This window comes from Pseudopipra pipra, chromosome 6, assembly GCF_036250125.1.
Source record: "Pseudopipra pipra isolate bDixPip1 chromosome 6, bDixPip1.hap1, whole genome shotgun sequence".
NCBI lineage: Eukaryota > Metazoa > Chordata > Aves > Passeriformes > Pipridae > Pseudopipra > Pseudopipra pipra.
In genome coordinates this window covers 16,785,869-16,805,185 of record NC_087554.1, presented here as the reverse complement: position 1 = coordinate 16,805,185, position 19,317 = coordinate 16,785,869, and the positions used below count along the sequence as shown (strand labels likewise).

General features: G+C 42.6%; 2 long non-coding RNA genes across 2 annotated transcripts in view; one reads left to right on the top strand and one right to left on the bottom strand.

Moving 5' to 3' along the window:
- The window catches only part of LOC135415624 (uncharacterized), a 347,770-nt gene that overhangs the window by 210,883 nt on the left and 117,570 nt on the right, over window positions 1–19,317 (bottom strand). The gene's annotated exons all lie outside the window — the stretch shown is intronic.
- Window positions 10,886–12,475, top strand: LOC135416779 (uncharacterized). Its single transcript, XR_010431716.1, has 3 exons — window positions 10,886–11,556; window positions 11,694–11,841; window positions 12,314–12,475. It is a non-coding gene; the product is annotated as an uncharacterized LOC135416779 (long non-coding RNA).

The window sequence follows — 19,317 nt, the reverse complement described above, 5'->3', positions numbered from 1 at the left end:
AGGGAGTGTGTGCCAAGTATTCAACTGTATCCAAGTCAATCACTGATGAGGAGAATTACTCAATTCTTTCCTACTGTACCTAAAGCTCTTGTGGATTTCCGGTTTGAGTGAGGAGGGTGTTCAAGCATGTGCATTGACGTCCAAATAGGTAGGACCTACTGGCTTTAAATACCAAAAAAGTTCCTCTGTACCAAATAACTGAGCAGGTGCAACAGAGAATGTGCCACTCTACAACCATTTTCAGCTAACAGCTGTGACTGTTGTGTACCCTAGAAGTAGGTCATGAATACATCCACTGACTTGAATCTCCCAGGGATTTAGATTTTTGTGCTGCTAGTCTAGGTGAGGTAATGGTATCCTACTTGTGTCAGCCAGTGTTCATTTTTAACGTGTATCATAGTGCTGGAGTCCGAGTGTCCTGACCGGAATTCAAAAGCTGTCGGTCCTCAACAGGTCAGCAGCACAGAAGCACACTTCTGATCCCCATCCTGTGCAAAGAGAAGGCTGTTGCCAGAAGCAGATTGTTGCAAGCATTCTTTTGGGTCACTATAGGCTGCTTTTGCTGCAGCTCTCTTCCTTGCTGTTCTCCTTTGGCTTTCAATAACATCATTTGCAATTTTGCTGGCCTTCCTCTTAGTGCCTCAGAGATTGTCACATTAATGCCTGGCCTTTAAAAAAGTGAAAAATAAAGTCCCTTAGTGTTACTTTTCCCCTTTGATTGAGTTCTAACTGAAAGCTTAACTGAGAGAAAATGTGGGTATGTGTGCTTATGCAAAAAGATGGCGAAAAACCAGCATTATTGATAGATTTGCTAACCATCCTCCTCATGTTAAGGTTGCATTAGCAATTCTTTGTATCTGTAAATCAATGAGGAGTTTGAATACATAGTCCCAGTACAAACCTGTATTTTCCTGCCAAAACACTGAAATGTGGAATGTGTTCCTGCCAGTTACATGAAACATGCAGTATTTCTTTCTGTGTCTTGAGCTTTATACTATCACTCATTGTCATGATATGGTGTCCTATTCAGTTCCAAATAATTTAGCAGGCATGTAATCACTGGCTTTTCCTCACTCTTGGATTATAGTGATGTTGCTTTGAGAATGTGCTATGTCTAGTAGAAGTCATCTACTGCCTCTTTTTAGTCTGTCTCCAGATGCAATAAGAGATGCTTTTCTTTTATGTTCCATTCTATTGTGATGGTGTGGGGGACACCACTGAAAGGGTTAAGTGGCTTTGAGCACTTGCTGAGATCCCAATTCTAGGTTGTTCTAAGTGACGAATTCTGGGTCACTAACAATGGGAATTGTTCTGAGTAATCTGATAATGTTCTCCTCGGCTGTGTTGCTTTGTTTCAGGGTGTTGTCACTTCATATCTGTCTGGAAGTGAGGTAGTGGAAGGAGTTCTGGAATAATTCAAAACTTTTCCTCTGCTCTTTATCCGAAATCTTTGGCCTGTGAGGTTATGTGCTGGGATGCCCAACCCTCCTGAAATGTAATGGGAATTCATTTTCCTCTTTTCCCTCAAAGAACTCAGGCATCTAAGTCTGAGAGTTAGATTTTTACTGAACTTTCTTTTTATTTGCATACATCTGGCCTGTCAGAGTAGGCTGAGAATGACAATGTTCTTAGTGCCAGAGAAACATCATCTCTGGGAAGGAACAGAAAACATGTGGTGAGTGCCACAAGCATCTAGTAGATCAGATGATTTGTATGGCATTCCCCTAGGGAATACCTCTCATAACTTGACTCGAAAGAATATGTCTTTGTTACTTGGAGCCATCTGATATCTCCTCTGATTGGATGATTGTTTTAAACTTTAAAAGCTCTCATATTCTACCCTGTATGGGACGGGTGAGGGTTTCTTAACACTTTTGGCTTTGTGGAGCATTTAAACACAGTCAAAATGTTACCTCTGTAACCTCTCCCTGAAACCACTGGCTCCACCAGATGCACCTCGAGTCTTTTATTTATTTTTAGTTCATGTGCCCCTGAGGCCTGGTGGCTTCACAATGGTCAAAGGTTTTGGAGTTCAAAAGGCAGACCTGTGTCTAGGAAAAAAACTTGTCAGCTGGAGGCCAGATTTCCCCCCTACCATAGATGAGTTTTGCACAGTAGTTACTGTCCATTTACACCAAAGGGTTGAATGTGGGGCATTGCACTCAAATTGCTGAGAGCTCTTGCAGCCCTTCACGGAGTGTTTTCAGGATATATAACTTTTTTGACGTTCTTATCTGGGTGTGCAACTAAGTTCAATTTTTGCTGGGGGGGGAATATAGGAGAAGCAATCTGATTTACAGGTGGTCTTGGCTTTTCTGGACATGCAGTTTGAGTGCACTGGATTTATTGCATCTGAATGCTTTATTGCTTGTCAGCTGAGCAAAAGTAGCTGAATCCCAGTGGTGAGTCTGTAGGCATTAGATCAGCTCTCACCAAAACCCCTTTCCTCTTAGTTCCATTTAGGTGTATGTTAAAAGCTCTAAATCTTTACTGTTCTACCTGCCCTACCCTCTAATGCTTTTTGGAATTTAGAACCAAATTCTGCCCTTGATGCTACATGTGAGCTAGCTGCCAATCTGAGTTTCTCTTAGCTTTGCTAGCTGAAAGCTTGTCAGTCTACAACCTGCCAAGAGGCACTACAAACTGTCCTCAAAGTTTTGACTGTGTTTTTTCCCTTGTTTAGGAAAGCATACAGTATAGAAAGACAAGGGGAAGTCATGTATCTCATACAATGTATCTCCCCTTTGGCTTGGATTGTAATAACAACATGTCTGAGTCACCACATGGTACACTGATATGAAGCAACTGCCTGCAGAAAAACCAAAGCCATGCATTTTTTCTGAAAAACGAGGGGGAAAGAAGAAGAAAAAACCCATTTATTTTCATTCTTTTGGCTAGCCTAATTTTCTTCTATTTCTCATTAACCTTTAGAAAATAAAGCTAGCTTTCCTGAGGGAAAATAGCACTTCTTTGCCTCATCCCACTAGAGCTGCCCTTCAGCAGCCAAATTTAACTAAAGGCATGCAGTGGTTTCTAGGCCCACTGCGTTGAATCTTACTTCTGGTCTGCAGGGGTCCTGCCTTTATACCCCACAAAAGCTATTGCTGAGACTATGGAAAATTGTCCATCATTTGAGCCGGATGCAAAGTCCCCTGGAGGACAATGTAACTACTAGGAGTGCTGATGAATTTCTTGTTCATGTTGATTGCTGTTCAGATCCCAAGACCACAAAGAGATACCATATCCCTTTCAAGTTCAAAGCATGGAGTTCCAATCTAACCTCAACCCTTGAAGTTTCTTATCTAGACTGCCTGCCCTCTGAGGAGAAGGGGATGAGCAGCCCCAGAGATTAGTTTGTCCCAACTTATATGAAGCGTCCAAGCTACTTTTGTTCTGTACTTAATTTCTCCAGAGCTTGTAACAGAAGACTAGCTGACTATCATAGATATATATTTTTGTCAGCTAGAGAGAGCTAGATGAATGCCATACAAATTTGGTGGCTTCTGTAAGTGGTTTTTCTTTTGCCTTAGTGATCCCAGGTCTCCTTATCTTGTATCATCACAGAGGAAGATGGATTTTGAAACTCCAGTTTCTTTATCTCCAGATAACCACAAATATGTGTAACGGGTGGCTGCATCTTGGGTGATGCAAAGAAATCATAAAATCAAATCACTGAGGTTAGAAAAGATCTGTAAGATCCTTGAGTGCAACCATTAACAAAATACTGCCAAGTCCACCGCTAAACCATATCCTAAGGGCCACGTCTACACGGCTTTTAAATACTTCCAGGGATGGTGACTCCACCATTTCCCTGGGCTGCCTGTGTTTGACAATCCTTTTGATGAAGAAATTTTCCCTGATACCCAATTTAAACCTTCCCTGGTGCAGCCTGAGGCCGTTTCCTCTCATCCTATCACTAGTTATGTGAGAGAAGGGAATGATATCCACCTGTAGGCTTTAAGGGAGGCCGTTAGAAATATGCAATGTATCAGTTATATTGCATATTTCTATCATTTCCATCAATGCAGTGTGGGTTTAGACAGCCTGGAAAATTGAGAACTTGACATGAAGATGTGCCAGAATGATGCTTTAGATATATGATTTGGTTCTGGTACTAAGCCATTAGACTGGCTTGGTAAAAATGTGGAGGACTGCTTCTGTGAAGTACTCAGAGAGTGCAGTCTAGAATTAAACTGTGTCCTCTGTTATCTTCAAATCTGGCCTTGCCACGTGGCAATCAGTACCACTGAAATGAGTGACCCGTGCACTGGTAGTACTTCATCTCTTTACGTGTCTCTGAAGTATGTGGTTGGATGTGATATTTTAGGGGTGGCCTATGTGGCCCAGCACAAAGATTTGAAGGAGTGCTTGTGGTAGATTATGGACTAGGAGCATCACAGTCATGTTAATGTAAGACCTTCCCTGGAATGGGTAGAATTTTCCAGAGGTACCTATAATGATGTTTCTCCCAATCTTTCCTCAAAGAACAAGAACTAAAACTCATCAGAACTATTCCAGCGAAATGAAAATTTTGTCAGAAATTGGAGATGTGTCTTTCTATTGAGGAGTATTTCAGGAATATTTCAACTTGGATGATTTCCAGTGAGGCAAATGGAAAAGGGTTGGCATAAACTATCCCATGGGCTGCTCACAGGCCAAGTTTTCCAGAGGCTTTCATACTTGCTGGGTAACTGGTTTTCCAGGCTGTGGGATCTCATAAGGAGGGTTCATCCTAGCTGTCTTCCTTCTCCATGCAAAATGATGGGATGCATCAACTTCTGTTTTTATCTGCCTCCTTATATTAACTGCTATAGGAGTTTGCATGGTTCACAATAGGCATCTAATTTCTGGGCCTTAAAGTAAGTCATAAATCCCTTACCATGTGCCCAAATCCTGTGTAGGGGTGAAGGGAAAAAGGGGGATGAGGAAGAGATCAGTGTTTGATTGCAGGGAGAAATGAATATCAGTTTTCTGTGGATCAGAAACTTGTCTGTGTCTGTGGCTGTGTAGGTGCCTGACTCGCTTAAAAGCTGAAGGCAAGAATAAATTGTAATATGTTGTAACAACAACTTTATTGGTCATCAAACTTGCAGACATATGACAGATGGTATCTTCCCTGTAAGCCACTAGATGGTGATCTTTATATTTGTTAGCCACGTGCCTAGGTAGGCGAAGACACTACTTTTTATAGAAACTTTTTTGTTTTCCTCACCACAAAAAGACCTCAGTGCATTTCCTGCAAAGGAAGTGAAGATGGACTCACTTGGTTGAAACCAAAACAATTTGCTCTTAGTGCAGGAACGGAGAGTGAGATTGCTTTTGGTCAATGCTTGAATGGAGAGGAGGCTGGTGACCTGCTCCCATCCTTCATCTGCAAGCCAGACTATGCCCATGTGGAGTGTCAGTGTTGCCTGGAGTTTGCTAGTGCTGGTCTGCTGTGTTCAGCCACCTGGATTCCCCCTTTGCAGGGTATGGTTGCAGTTGGATGCATAAGGTGGTTGTGGGCTCACAGACTCAACACCTGAGATTTAATGCACTCAGAATCTCTTATTTCAGCTTGACTGCATAGTTACCCTTAGGAAGCAGACAAATATAACTGAGTTTGTTTTAATCAAAAGGTAACCATGGCAATATTTGTATTGGAAACACCACAACAGGGGTGCCTCCATGCTGATGTTTGTACTTGGACATGAGGTACTGTATGTATCTTGGGCAGGTTCTGACGTGGCCTTCCTGGTCACAGACTAATATAGGTTGAAAAGGACCTCCAGAGGTCATCAGTTCAAGGCCTTGCATAGCAGGGCCAAATGAATTCAGGTTGCTCAGGGCCTTGCCCAGTCCAATTTTGAGCTTCTATGAGGATGGAGATTCCACAACCTCTCTGAACAGCCCATTCCAGTACTAGCTTTAAATGTGAATCTTTTTTCTTAATATCTAACTAGATTTTTGCCTATTGCAACAAGCATTATTCAAGCAAAAAACTACCTGTGAGTAACCAGTGCATAAATTTTAGAGTGTCTGATGAAAATGAAATGAAATCTCTTTTCAGTACCATAGTCACTTAAGTCTCCAAATAATGTTGAATTATTGGCCCTGCTTAATGGGATGCTAAGAATCTAATTTACCATCACCCTTGAGAAATCAGTTGTAGGAGCTGAAAATTTTTGTGGTTGAAGATTTTAAATGCAACACGTGTCAAGGAGATAGGGCAAGAAGCCCTCCGAGAAGCTGCCAGATCAGTTGAATCCATACCAAATCTTCACAAGGTGGTGGGAATTGAGAAACCCTTTGTAGAGTGCAGTGCTGTTTGCTGTATTTGTCACTGAAGTCTGCTTTGTCTGGTTCTGCTCCAGGCCATATGTAGAAGCAGCAAAGTATAGCGCAAAAGGCCCCCTATTACTATGCATCTTCCCTTCTCAAACTGGTGATAGAGAGTGAAGGATTAAATTCTGGTCAGAGAAGGACCGAGCCAGCTAGTCTCCTTGCACAGGAGGCCAGTGAGCTAGCAGAAGTGTTTGTCTGGGGAGGCCTTTAATTCAAAATAACAACACACTAAGTAGTAAGCACTTGGAGTTCATGTCTCTTGACCAACCTGTCCTGTAAAATACCACCAAGGGTGCTGAAGCTCAGCCAGAAATGTAACTGCATCACTGCTCTCCCATATGGGGTGAGAGCCATAGTTCGCCAGGGCTTGCAGCTGTGGCCTCAAGATTTGTGTTGTTTCTTGGAGGAGAGGGCAACTGCTGGAGTGCTTTAGAGAACACGTCAACCTGCTGGATGCCTGACTCCTCTGGGTGAGAAAGGTAGCAGAAAACTGCATGGGCAGCCCAAAGAACAGGCTGCTCTGATCTTTTTAAGGTACACTGTCTCTCCAGAAGCTTTCCAACTACATTTCTGCTGAGGCACATGTATAGACGTCTATAAATGAGGGCTTGTTAGCCTTTCCCAGGCAGATGGATGTTCCAAAAAGCTTGCCTCTCCCTTCCCCCACACTAAGATGACTAACCTTATTCCAGTGAATTCAAGGTCAGCATGACCAGAGAAGATCTAACACAGCCAGAACTGTTAGGTGAGGATTGAGCCACAGCCAGCACCCAGGACCAGTCTGTGTGAGGAGGGCTTGTAGAGGCTTGGACCAAATTGCATCCAGTTTGTACCCTGTGCTGTAACCCATAAAACATTTGGCTCTCCAAACCACCACCCAGTCGTGACTCTGTTTTCTCCCGAACTGGCAAAACAAAATGCTAGAGAAAGGCAGTAGCTTAAGATTAAACTGCCTCAAGTCAATGAGGAGCATGATTTCCAAAGCAGAAAGACAAGCATAGCCCAAGTCTGTGTTGTGCCACACAGAAGAGCATCAGCCACTAGATTATGGCCCGAACTTGCCTGCCCCTTTCTTAGTTTTAAGGATGCAGGAGGTAACAGGGCTGAGACTGCTGTTTCTGGACCATGCGTGTTCCCTTCCCTCATTCTTGAGAGAGATGAACAGCTATCCTTGATTAGAAATGCCTGTAGATGTATTTACACTGAGGATGATGGCTTTGCCCCCAAAACCTCCCCTTGCAAGCTGTTCTGCTCCGTGATGAACCTCCGGGGATGGCTCTCGAAACCTGGGCTTGCAACCTCATCCCTTCCTTTTCTTGCTGTAGCTTTGCTTTGCGCACATTCACACGCGTGTGCACACATAGCGTGTCTCTATACACGCCCCTCTGCTTCATTTTTTTCTTTTCCTTTTTGGCTTCCTCTCACTGTATTGTTTTAAGTTGGTGCCTGGGCTGACCGCCAGTTTAAATTTCATCTGCCTCTCTTCTCCTCCTCCTCCTCCTCCTCTGCCCCCCTCCTCCTCTCCCCCTCCATCCCCAGAAGTGATACTGTTTACTTTCTCTGCTGCTTTCTCAATGTCTTTGTATGCACTGCAAGGGATATAATCACCAGCTGTGGAGAGCTTTCTGAAACTCGAACATACTCCTCAGTGCCCCGGGCTAGTGACCTTGCCATTAAAAATAAATAAATAAATACAACAATGCTGTCTTTAAAGACAAGAAAATGCATTTTTTACATCTCAAGCTGGATCTTGAACAATCATGCCTGTTTTCTCCCTCCCATATGCAGTTGGTGGGCTTACATATAGAGGAATAGCTATGTAACTAGGGGCAAAAAAAGACAACCAAAAAACTTCCCCCCCCCCCCCCAAAATAAAAAATGAGAAAATGCAGCCTCTAAGAGCAACGTTTTCCTTTTTTAATTTTTTTTCCCCGATTCTGTTGTGCGGTGTTTTGCTTTATTTTTCTCCTTGGACAAGAGGAGGAAGAGTCCAGCATGGAAGTGTCAGACATTGAAGGGCATTTTGTCTGCTGGACAAAGCCTCTACAGCACTAAGGCGAAGAAAGATTAGAGGATAAAAGTGTTTGCCAGGATTTCGTCTTCCTTTTCTTCTTCCTCTGTGTGTGTGTGTGTGTGTGTGTGTGTGTGTCTCTCTTTCGGGGAGGAGGTGAAAGGGAGGTCAAACCGTGCCTACTGACCTCTGCCCCTTGCCCCCTGTGAACCAGAGGGAAGCCTTTGAAGTTGTAAAGTGCCCACAAAAACAGCAAACCAAACATGCCGCTGGCTTTTCCCTCCACTTCTCTCGGCCGCCAGCTGCTTAATGGAAGGTGACAGTACGGAGGCAGCGAGACGGAGGCTCGGCGTGCTGCACCTCCACCCCAGCCCCAGCCTGCACTTAATTGGCATGTAAAAAGCCCACACACCCAGAGCAAGGGAGAGGAGGCAACACCAAAGGGTGAAAACAAGCCCTTGCTATCTCTCCTGGTGGCACTGGGGTGTCCTACGCCAGCCTGGGCAGCTGCAATGTGGCTGAGGGTGACCTCGTTTCTGCAAAGTGTTGGGCTGAGGTGACTGGAGTGAGCTGGAAGGTCACTGTGGTGGCTGGAAAGAGGTGGGAGAGGTTCCCCAGATCCCTGCTGGCCCTGCCACAGCTTCTGCTGGCACAGCTTATGGGCAATGCAGGCACCACGCTTGTGGGTGCTCCTTCTGCTCTCACAGCCATTACAGGAGAGTCAAGATTCCATGAGAAACAGGCAAAAGAAACTGAAAAAGTGCTTGCCTCTCTTTAGCTTTAAATTTGGACTATTTTCAAAAGCAGTACCAACGTCAACAGCAGGTTGAAATTTGTTACATGTTGTCTCATGGCAATAACTGGGGCCCCCCAATCAGAGAGCATGTTAGCACTGAATGAGTGGTGAGTTTTTTACTCTAATACTTAGAGCATGGTACCTGCTTTTTTTTTTCCTGCTGTTGTCTTTGAGGTCTATATCTTACTCAGGGGAGGTGTAGCCTGAAGCATTTTGGATGCCCTCAAAGGACAGGGAGTTTGTTCTTCTTCTTTTTGTGTAAACACCTTTTCTGTTTCCTGGTGGACAGAGGGTTGTCCCTGATGAGAACAGGGTTTCTGCCCCAGGAGCCCCTTCAACAATAGGTGACTTGTTAAGCTTTGTTGCTTTGTGCATAGGGTAACTCCTCATATACCAAAATTATCCCTAAACCCCCATAAAGTCTGGTCCTAAACCTCAGGAAACCAGACTGGCTACTAGCTGAGCAAAAAAAAAACCAAAACAAAACCAAACAACCCATCAGCCACCATTCCCATCTACTGCAGGTAGGTTCATGCTGGCTGCGAAACAATTGCAGCTATGAACCATGCACAAGTTCAGTAGTTTCTGCTGCCTTTTTCCTGTGCCTAGTGTGGTTTTCACCCCTTGATGCTGAGCAGGAAATCCCAGCCCAAATGAAGTCAAACTGAGATTTGTCATTGACTTAGTGGAACCTGGGACTTTGCTCCTTATCTACAGCAGCAGCATTCAGGGATTCATATAGAATAAAACTCCTTTGGCTCTCATTCTTCCTATGCTTGTGAGTGCCCAGATAAGCCCTGTGGGTTCCAGCTGGCATTTCTGATCTCACGCGTCTGAGGCCTGATAAGGTGTTACAATGTCCAACATACAAAATCCTGTTCGGCAGTTTTACCTCCTCTATTCCTGTATGTAATTTTTTTCATACTTGAAGAGAATGTGTCATTCCTAGCTGATAACCTGTAAAGAATACAATAGTTAACTATAGCTAAATAATTAATGTGCTGTGTGTCAGTAGTGACTGATGCTCAAAGCATCCAGAGCTGAAACTGCTTTTTTACAATTCAAATTCAGCTGTGTCCAGCACAAGTATTAGCATGGATTAAGTCAACACCTTTTAGTCCTTCTGAGTTCAGTAAAATCTTCTATTTCATGTTTGAAGTTATTGTATGATCTCTCCACAGCACCTTTACAGAAAATCTGATTTTATCATCTGGAATAGCTGAGCTTTTACTCCTTCTCCTATTGAGAACAGGACTCTGTTTATGCACATATCTAGTGATGCACAAAGTAGCTGCTTCTTCTTCTTCCATCTTTAGCATGTGCCAGACTTCATCATAGTTGTAAAATAAATAACAGTCATAAAGAAAAATAGTGTTTGTTACAGCTCTGCCATTCCAGGCTATGAGGCAGAATCAGGTTCCCCATCTCAGATTCTGTTATTTCCCTCTGGGCTCATACCATGCTTACCACATAGAGAAGATTTCAGGAATTTGCTGTCATTGTGTAATATTCACCATTTAGTGTAGGGAACCTATGTCAGGCAGCCTAAACATTGAGTGTGGACTAAGAAGAGGGGAAGGCACCTCTGGGGGCGGTTTGGACCACATAAGTAGAACAGGAGCTAGGTTCCTACCCTCTGGGCTCTGAATCATGTTCAAAAAATGTCTGCCCTTCTCTCTGGAGTTTGCAGGGAGTCTCAGTTTCTAATTTGGACAACTCAGCACGGTCCACATGGTGAAATAGTGTAAGGACCCCCCTGCGTGTTTACTTGAACATCCATTAGAATGAGGCTGTGCTCACAGTGTCCTCAGGCTTCTCTTTGAGGGGAGCTTCTCTAGGAATGACTGGTTGTTATTGCATTTTTCACCTTGAGTTCCAACTTTAAAGTAGGACCTGCTTTCACAGATTTATTTATTTTTATTTATGTATTTATTTGTTTTAGGTGTAGCTCCTTTCTGTCTCCTCTACAGACTCTGTTCTCCTTGCATATGTTGGAGAACACTTTTTGCTTGAGTGTGTCACTGCTATAATTTCTGTAACTGCTCATTGCAGCACTGGTTTACCCTTGTGCAAAATTTGACTTTGCACCTTGAAGAAATGTCCCATGCTTTAGTGCTGAGTGTACTCAAGTTCCTTCCCTGCTTGCCAATACCTGTATTTAAGGAGAGCAGCCAGTGCTGGCCCTCAGAAGGTTCTGCCCACGAAGAAGCCAAGTCCATCTTCTTCAGCAACTTCGTTTGAGCCTGACTTTGCATTATAGCAGAAATATGTGGCTTCCTAAAGAGTCTGACTATTCCCACTTTTGTGACCTCAGATCTGTGGCCTAGGATGCCAGGGGACTGAAGAGCCATATTTTGTTCCATGATCAGAATATCAAAGCTCCTCCATACTTGGCTCTGTCATTGGTTTAGCTGTGTGCTCTTAGGTAAGATAAATTCACCTCTGCCTGTCTCTGTGTGGCTGCCTGCACTGCAAAACAATGACATTTCCTTTGCAAAATCTTTCATGGACTATAGCAATGCAGGAATTTTCCCTTTAAAGAATTTTCTTATATTATTTCAGAGTTTTGCCTGCGATGTCCACATAAGAAGGTGGACGCTCCTGTGGGTGAGCCAACTCCCCATCAAGAAAATGGACTGTCTTCAGCATGGCTGGAAGCTTTTCCAAATGTCTTTGTTTGGCAGCTTGCGATCCCCTCAATAGGCCCACAGTAGGGGCACCCCTGGCGCCCAGGGTCTCAAGGCTTAACACCTATCTCAGTTTCAGTCTGTGTGGTTTCATGTAGCACTTCCTTCCATTTGCTGTCCTTTTTCCACCCAGGCATTTAGGCAGCTTCCCTTGTTCCCCTTTTGTTAAGCGCTGATTTCATCTTGGTAGCCCACATAATAAATAGAAGTGCTGCAAATAACTTGCCTTTATTTTTTTTTTTTTTCGGGGGGGGGAGGGCAGTATTTGTTTGTTTGGGTTTTTGTTTGTTTTGTTTATTTGTTTTTTGGGTTTTTTTACCAAGCACTTAACTACAGGATATTAATGTCAGATAAAATCTCCAAACCATCCTGCTGATGACCACATCAGCATCTCATGGTTCCAAAAGACTTTGTATAGTCTTTCTCTTTTTTGATACCTATGAGAAGCTTGAGAGATGAAAAGACAAGCACCAAAACCTCCTCTCTTGATCTTAGTTCTTTCAGATACCACTTCTAGTGTCCTAGAGAGGGTGAGATGCCCAGAAAAATGTTCAAAGATCATCTGAAAACATGAAGGCTGCATGATTGGAGAGACTGAATGCTGATCTGTGGTGCAAAGGCATTTTGTCATGATGTTGTTTGAGCATGTGTCTCTCAGCTGCTTCCCACTTACCATTTTGGTATGTATGGTGTCATGAGAATGTAGTGGGTGAGATAATATTGTCAATACGTAGTATGACTGCAAAAACCTCCAAACACCAGTAGTTTTATCTCAGTGGACTAATGTGACCCCAGGTAAACAAAGGCCTAGTTATCTGTTCGCCCTGCCTGATACACATTGCAGCCTACGTGGCATAAGTCTTTGTATTGTCATGCTCCTGTGTGATTTGTTTTTCTTCAAGTTTGCATCTGGAAATCAAGTCAGAAAAGCAGATTTATCTCTGCCTTGGATTTTCTCCTGCAGATGACATTGAAATTGCGATTGCCAGCCTTTGAGAAACAGATTTATTAATCATCAGATTCCTCTGTTTCTTTTCTCAGTTTATATCACCATCTTAAGGTAGACAACAGGGATTGTAGCCCCAGCAGAGAGCTTATATTTCAGTATCTAACACAGGAATTCTTGTGCACAAACAGTGTGAGCTCTGGGACCATCTGTAACAAGCACAATTCTGGGAAGCATTGACTGCACCATTTTTAGTGTCCATGCATTTAAAGGGCAGGTTGATTTCTGCTGCTCGGCATCCATCAACACATAATAATATGGTCGTCCTGTTCTTTTCTGAAATGTACCTTTTCATTTTAGATCTTCTCCAAAGAGAAAGAACTTTAGCATATGCAGACACAACGGGTTCATTGCCACTCATGGCCCCCACTATGTGCCATTCATTCTGTCCTGAACATGAAGCTTCAATCCCCCTTCTAAGAGGGACTTAGGCAAGCCAGAACTCTGTGCTTGTACAAATATTCACACACAGTCTGAAACAACCCATCAAGGATTATTCCTGGAATGATTAGGGACAAGTCCTAACAAGCCTTCATAATAATGCAGACTATTTAAAGCTTCTGAGGGCCAGGATCATATGGCAAAGGGCAGGGTAAATGAAAACAGGGTAATTTCTGATGCCATGAACGTGCTAAAATGGGAGGTGGGGAATGTTTCTGTGAGTCTGGGGGGGGAGTTGACTGGAAGGAGGGGAACATTATAATAATAGTTAGCATTTATGTAACTCTTCATGTATTTAAACCACTGCACAAACACTGACTGGGGAGGAACTGGAATGTGCTGCATGATACCCAAGGGAGAGCTATTTTTTTTTTTAATTTTTTTTTTTAGTATTGATCTAGGGTAACAAGTAGCTCCAGTCAGGGGAACAGCAGCATGGCTTGCCTGGCATGTGAACGGGTGTCACTTATTGAAGCAGGGCCAGAGGGATGCAGAAAGAAATGGGCATGGCTGTGGTGAGTAAAGCATTCTCTGGGGAGCAACGGGGAGAGCTGGCTATGTCATGCCTTCTCTTGTGCCCTTAGGAAGGTGCGAGAGCCTTAAAGTGCCATGTAAATCTCCTTGACATGATCATGTATTGCCCTTGGCTAACTATTAGCTTGGCAAAATGTGAACAAATAGGTGCCATGATCAACAGCTGTGATTTCTCTCCCCATGGGGTCAACACCAGCTTGGGGGTCTTTGAAGTCAGATGGAAAAAAGCATTTCCCCATAGCTACGATGACATGATGAGGTGAAGACAACTGCAAGTCCAGCTGCTACCAACACCAGGCCTATGAAGGAGCAGCAGGATACTTGGACACTCTCACTTAGGAGATGTGCCCTCCATCAGGTTGTCCTTCCTCCTCTGCTGCAGAGCATCTGTGATGATACAAACAGAACTGCAGCAAATCCTAGCAGATACAACAGGCCTTGCTTGTGCCTCTTTTCACAGCATTAACTCTGGGTTTCTTAGAGATCATGGTGCTACCTACAGTCTCTTATACTGTTGCCAGATTTTTTTTTCTATAGTGGTTGAGAGGCTCTTGTGAGTGCCTCAGTTCCAGGGTGCCTGGGAAGCAGGTGCATCTGCTTTTGAAATGACTGGGAATAGGGCTGAGTGGATGACTGATACACCAGGGAAGATGGGAGGAATCAAACAACTTTTTCTTGGCTTCCTTGCTGAACTAAAAACTAAAAAAAGGATTTTTTTTTTCCATGCACAATGAAGCACTCAAGGGTCTAGACTTGACACAAACAAAAAAAGTTATAGCAAGATAAAATCTCATTTCAAATGGAAAATTCAGGTTTTCCTAAACAAAATGACTTGATTTTTACCCACTTATGCTTATTTTCTTGCAGAAAGAACCAAGTCACCAGAACCACTAGGGTAGTAGTTTTCATCCACTGTTTAAAACCATTCTTCAGTGAAAACATTTCCCTTATACTCCCTCTGAGCATCTCTATGTGCATCATGCTTTTTTTCATGTAGGATGCAATACTGGGCTCATACTACATACTGCTTCCAAGATCTTTCTTTTTGGCTTTGATTTTTCTTACAGACTTTACAAAGGATTGCAGAAGAGGTTGAGAGAACTGATGAACACCTTCTCAGTTTCAGTTTCTCCAATGGAGAGGAGAAACCATTTATTTGATTTTCTGTTTACAGCTCCCATTTTCACATGTGCCTCCAGGGTGGAAATGGATTGAGACAGCTGCTCTGCTGTCCAGTCCTGGCTGAAGGTTCTTGTATCCCACATGCCTGGATTTATGGTATATCTTACTTCTTCTTCCCAGGTGACATCTGAGTGCTATTTTATGTAATATTTCTCTTCTGATTCAGGCTTTTCCTGATGACTGTCAATTCTGAAATATCTTATTCTCTCTAAATGGAAAGATCTGTCTTGGTCTTTGAGAGCTTCCTAGGATGTTCCTTCTTGTGGACTTTAAGTGTTGTGCAGAGTATTTTTTCTGTTCTCCATGCTTATGACATGAAAATGGACTAGAGGCCTTGTGCTCTGTAGTACTGTTTCTGACTGCTGCCAGAGAAGAGCTGTTGCACTGAGTATTTTCTTGTGCCAATGCACTCAGCTGTTGCATACATGAACTGAATATTTGAGGGCTACCTTTTCCTGCCTTCTCCTAAGTGCTCCATTGTTTGATATCCAACCTAATGGCTTGGCAACCTCACAAGAAGTGCCTTTGTCTTATTGACAGACTTGGCCCATGTTGCAAATGTCAACCCAAGGTGTCAAAGTGAGTCACTGCACACGCATGTATCTAGAGAGGATTTTCCATGCAACATGATGAAGTCATTGACAGCCGTGTTGAGCAACTGTCGGTCGTGAATCATGGGGATTAGTGACTGAAGAACGCTCAGGCTGGGGAACCAATGCATGTGATCATCTAGAATGACATGAACATAGAACAAATTAATTAATAATCGACATGTTCTTTCCACTCACTTGGTCCCAATTGTCCCACTGGTCAGCCTAATGTTTTGTGCATGCTCTTGGCAGGCTCCATTAGTGCTCCACTTCTTATGTAGGGGAAGTAAAAAGTCTCTGTTGCTTGCCTAAGGGAGTTGCCAATGAATCTGGCTACTTGCAGGTAACTAGGGAGCAGCAAGACTTCCTAGTGTGAATTCTGCTCTCTGTTGTGCCCCCTTGCTTATTGTTTTGTGTTTGTTTTTTTTTTTTTTTACATCAGTTTCTTAATCCATATTCATCTTCTGCTTTTTTGTCCCCATTCTTTCACCCTCCCCTTACTTCCCCACTTTCCCTCCTCTGTTTTGTCTCCCCTTTGTTGTGCACAGAAAAGAATTGTGCTAGAAGATACTTTTTGTGTTTGTCAGCCAAAATTCTGTGCTCTCTTCCTGTAAATATTTCAGTTTCATCATGAGACAGCATTCGTTTGTTAGCATTTTTTGACTGAATGGGCAGCATATTCTTCTAATGTTTGTTTCTTCTGGGAAGTTTTTCTTGGTGTTTTTTGATGTCTTAGTTTTTTATTAGCATTTCCTCTTGCCAATGTTTTGCTGCGGAGTGCCGCCTGGGCTTACTATGAATGTTTTGGTATGAGGCAAAAAGAATTCATATTTCTGGAGGATTTATTCCCTTGGTATGTGCTTTGGGCAAGACCCTGTCTCCGTTAATATGCCAAAGGCAAAAATTCTCATGGATTTCTTTGAGGAGCAGGACTGAGTCTTGCTTTTGCACCCATGAAGGATTACTCTACCCCACGCAAGTCCTTAAGGGAGAGGGCTGGCTTGGACAAGAATGGGTGAGGCAGGGCTTGTGCATGCCATCTCCATGGGACAGTACTGAAACACACAGCAGACTTGATCGTAGCACTGAAAGGCATCAGCATCACAAGCTTGAGTCCCCACTTCCCATACAATAAAGCATCAAAACTTCTCAGAGCTCATGGTCAGTGTTGCTGGACTCGTCAGCATTCAAAAGTCATGAGGCAAGTCTTGACACACCATGATGCTGGATGAAAAAATCACAAGACTGAAATATGTACCTACTTCTTTACAGCAGCTGCCTGGTTTGTGAGCCTGTAAGTGTGTTCAGATAATTCAGATGAAAATTGCATCTCCAAGTTTTCCTAAGCAAGCATGAAGGTGGCTAGAAAATGTTTTTTATTAACAAAAAAATGTACTTTTCACCTGATTGCAAGACCTGGAGTGTCAGAAATGGACTGACTGTTGCAACAGTTGGGGTAAAACGAAGAGCACTGCTATGTGCTGAGGTGAGCTGGCATCCTAGGAGGGACAGAAGCAGTTCAGGGAAGTGATGGGGAGATGCAAGATCTCTTCAGCTGGTTAACTTGGGTCTTTGGGATGGAAACCAGACAATTGAGTATGTGTTTCAGCTGCTTCTAAATAAGAGAAATTATGACTTTAGAGGGAAGGAGGCTGCAGATTGCTGAGACCTGAAGCTGAGCATATGCTCTGCTAAAGTTGCATTGCTCTGAGCAGGGTAACTACAACAGAGGTAAGTCTGGTAACAGAAGATTGCAGTCGTGTGTTATAGAGACTGATGACTACTGACTCTGAGATCCAGCATTAAAATACTTCACAGAAGAACAGATAGCATGTGAGCTGAGTCACTGGATCACATCTGGGCTAGGTTTGAGAGCTGAGCATATTTGCAGGTAGAAAGAATGTTTTGTGTGTGGATTGTGTGTGTGTGTGTTGGGGAAGGCACGAGAAATACAGATCATCTGATAGTGTTTCCTGCAAATGCTTTTGAGCATAGCTCAAAAAAAAAAAGTTCAGTTTTCTCATTTGACAGTAAAATGCAAGCAAGGCAAAATTTGAAAACCATCTCAGAAAAATAGTAGAAAACAGCTCTGACAACTTCCAGTTTTAAAAGACACAAATGAAAATATTTTGTTAAAGTATTCTTTATTTTCCCCCTCACCTTCTCATCAACTTTTATTCCGTTTTGCCATGAAAAGGGAGGCAGCAGAGGAAGAATGAAGAAAATCAAAGCTGAAAAAGTTTCTTGGTTTTGTGGGTTTTTTTTAACTTAAAAATTAAAAAAAAAAATTGAGGAAGGGGAAGAGAAAATGCTCTTAAATGAATTTTCTTTTGAAGACAAAATGCTGTTCATTTTAAAAAAAAATTTTGAACAATTCAGTTATAGTTTGAGTAATTTCACGCATGGAGATAGAAGATTGGTTTCAGAATTCAAGTTCTACATTCAAAATTCAAGTTGTGGATCTGTGGTTCTTCTTAAATACAAATGTGGGTAAACATATATGACCTAGAGCAGTTCCTGCAGAATAATGAGGCTATTTGTTTGGCATAACCCTTATTCCCCACCTACTTAGGATATGTTTGGTTTTCAGTGACTAACTGGAATGATGATTAAAACCTCTGTCTGGACAGCAGCCGCTTGCCTTCAAGAGCAGTCTGACTTCCATCTCCACCATAAATAGCTATATACAGTTTGGCATGTTTCTTCGAAGAAGTTTTTTGGACAGTCTTAACCTGATTTTCCAGGAATCTCCTCTTCCTTGTACTTGGAAAGTATTAAGTAGTGCCTTTCTCTTTCCATGCCTATAATGCATCCCAAGGGTCCAGATGTAAGGTGAAGTCCAATGATTCAATGCTGAACATAAGTACAGTAACATCAAAGAAAAGAGAGGAGTGAGGAAAGAGTTTATGACCAGGAGGTTGTTGAACAATGTAGGTTCCTTCATATGCATCCAGTTGTGGATGCTTGGTTTGGAGCTAATGGACAAATCCATGCTGTACATGAGCCCTGGCTTTCAATGTTGTGCTAGTGAGTTAGGTTGCCATTCAGGCTAGACCCGAGGTGGAAATGGAAGCCAAAGTACACATGGCTCTTGGGCATATCTGTACTTAATAAAGCAGGTTTGAGAAGCATCTTCTTTTGAAGTCCTCAAATGATCGTCCTCTCCTCAACAATTCTTAATTAATAATCCTTTTCTTTCTGCCCCAGTGGGGTGCACTGTGCCATTTCTCAACAATGCATGCATTTTCTTTCTGTTGAAATGCTATGGTGTTACAGTTTTCAAATTAAAAACTGAATGTGTTTGAATATTTTTTCCCACACAAGCATTTCTTTGACTTGCAAATTCCTTTTCTGTTAAAAGTGTCAGTAGTAGATTTTTAACCCATTCTAAGAAATTTCTGCTGTCAAAAATGACTAACATCCTAAACTCTCTTAGGAATTGTTTGTTCCCATTTTCCTTGCTGAAAAATGATGATTTCTGGAATTGTTGTTTTGGTTTTTTTTTTTATCTTTTCTCTTCTTAGCATTCTATTTGTGTCTTCATAGTTTTTTCTCATCCCTGTATAGCATTAAACTTTAGAAAGAGTGATATTTCTGAACATGGAAATTAACAGAAATGGCACAGTAGTTCAGCTGGGATTAAAGAATTGATTTAAGCCAAGTCTGATCTACAGGGAGAACTTTTCTGAAACCAAAATGCTCCTACAGGTTTTTTTTTTAGCTTAATAACTTTGTTAGTCCAGTCT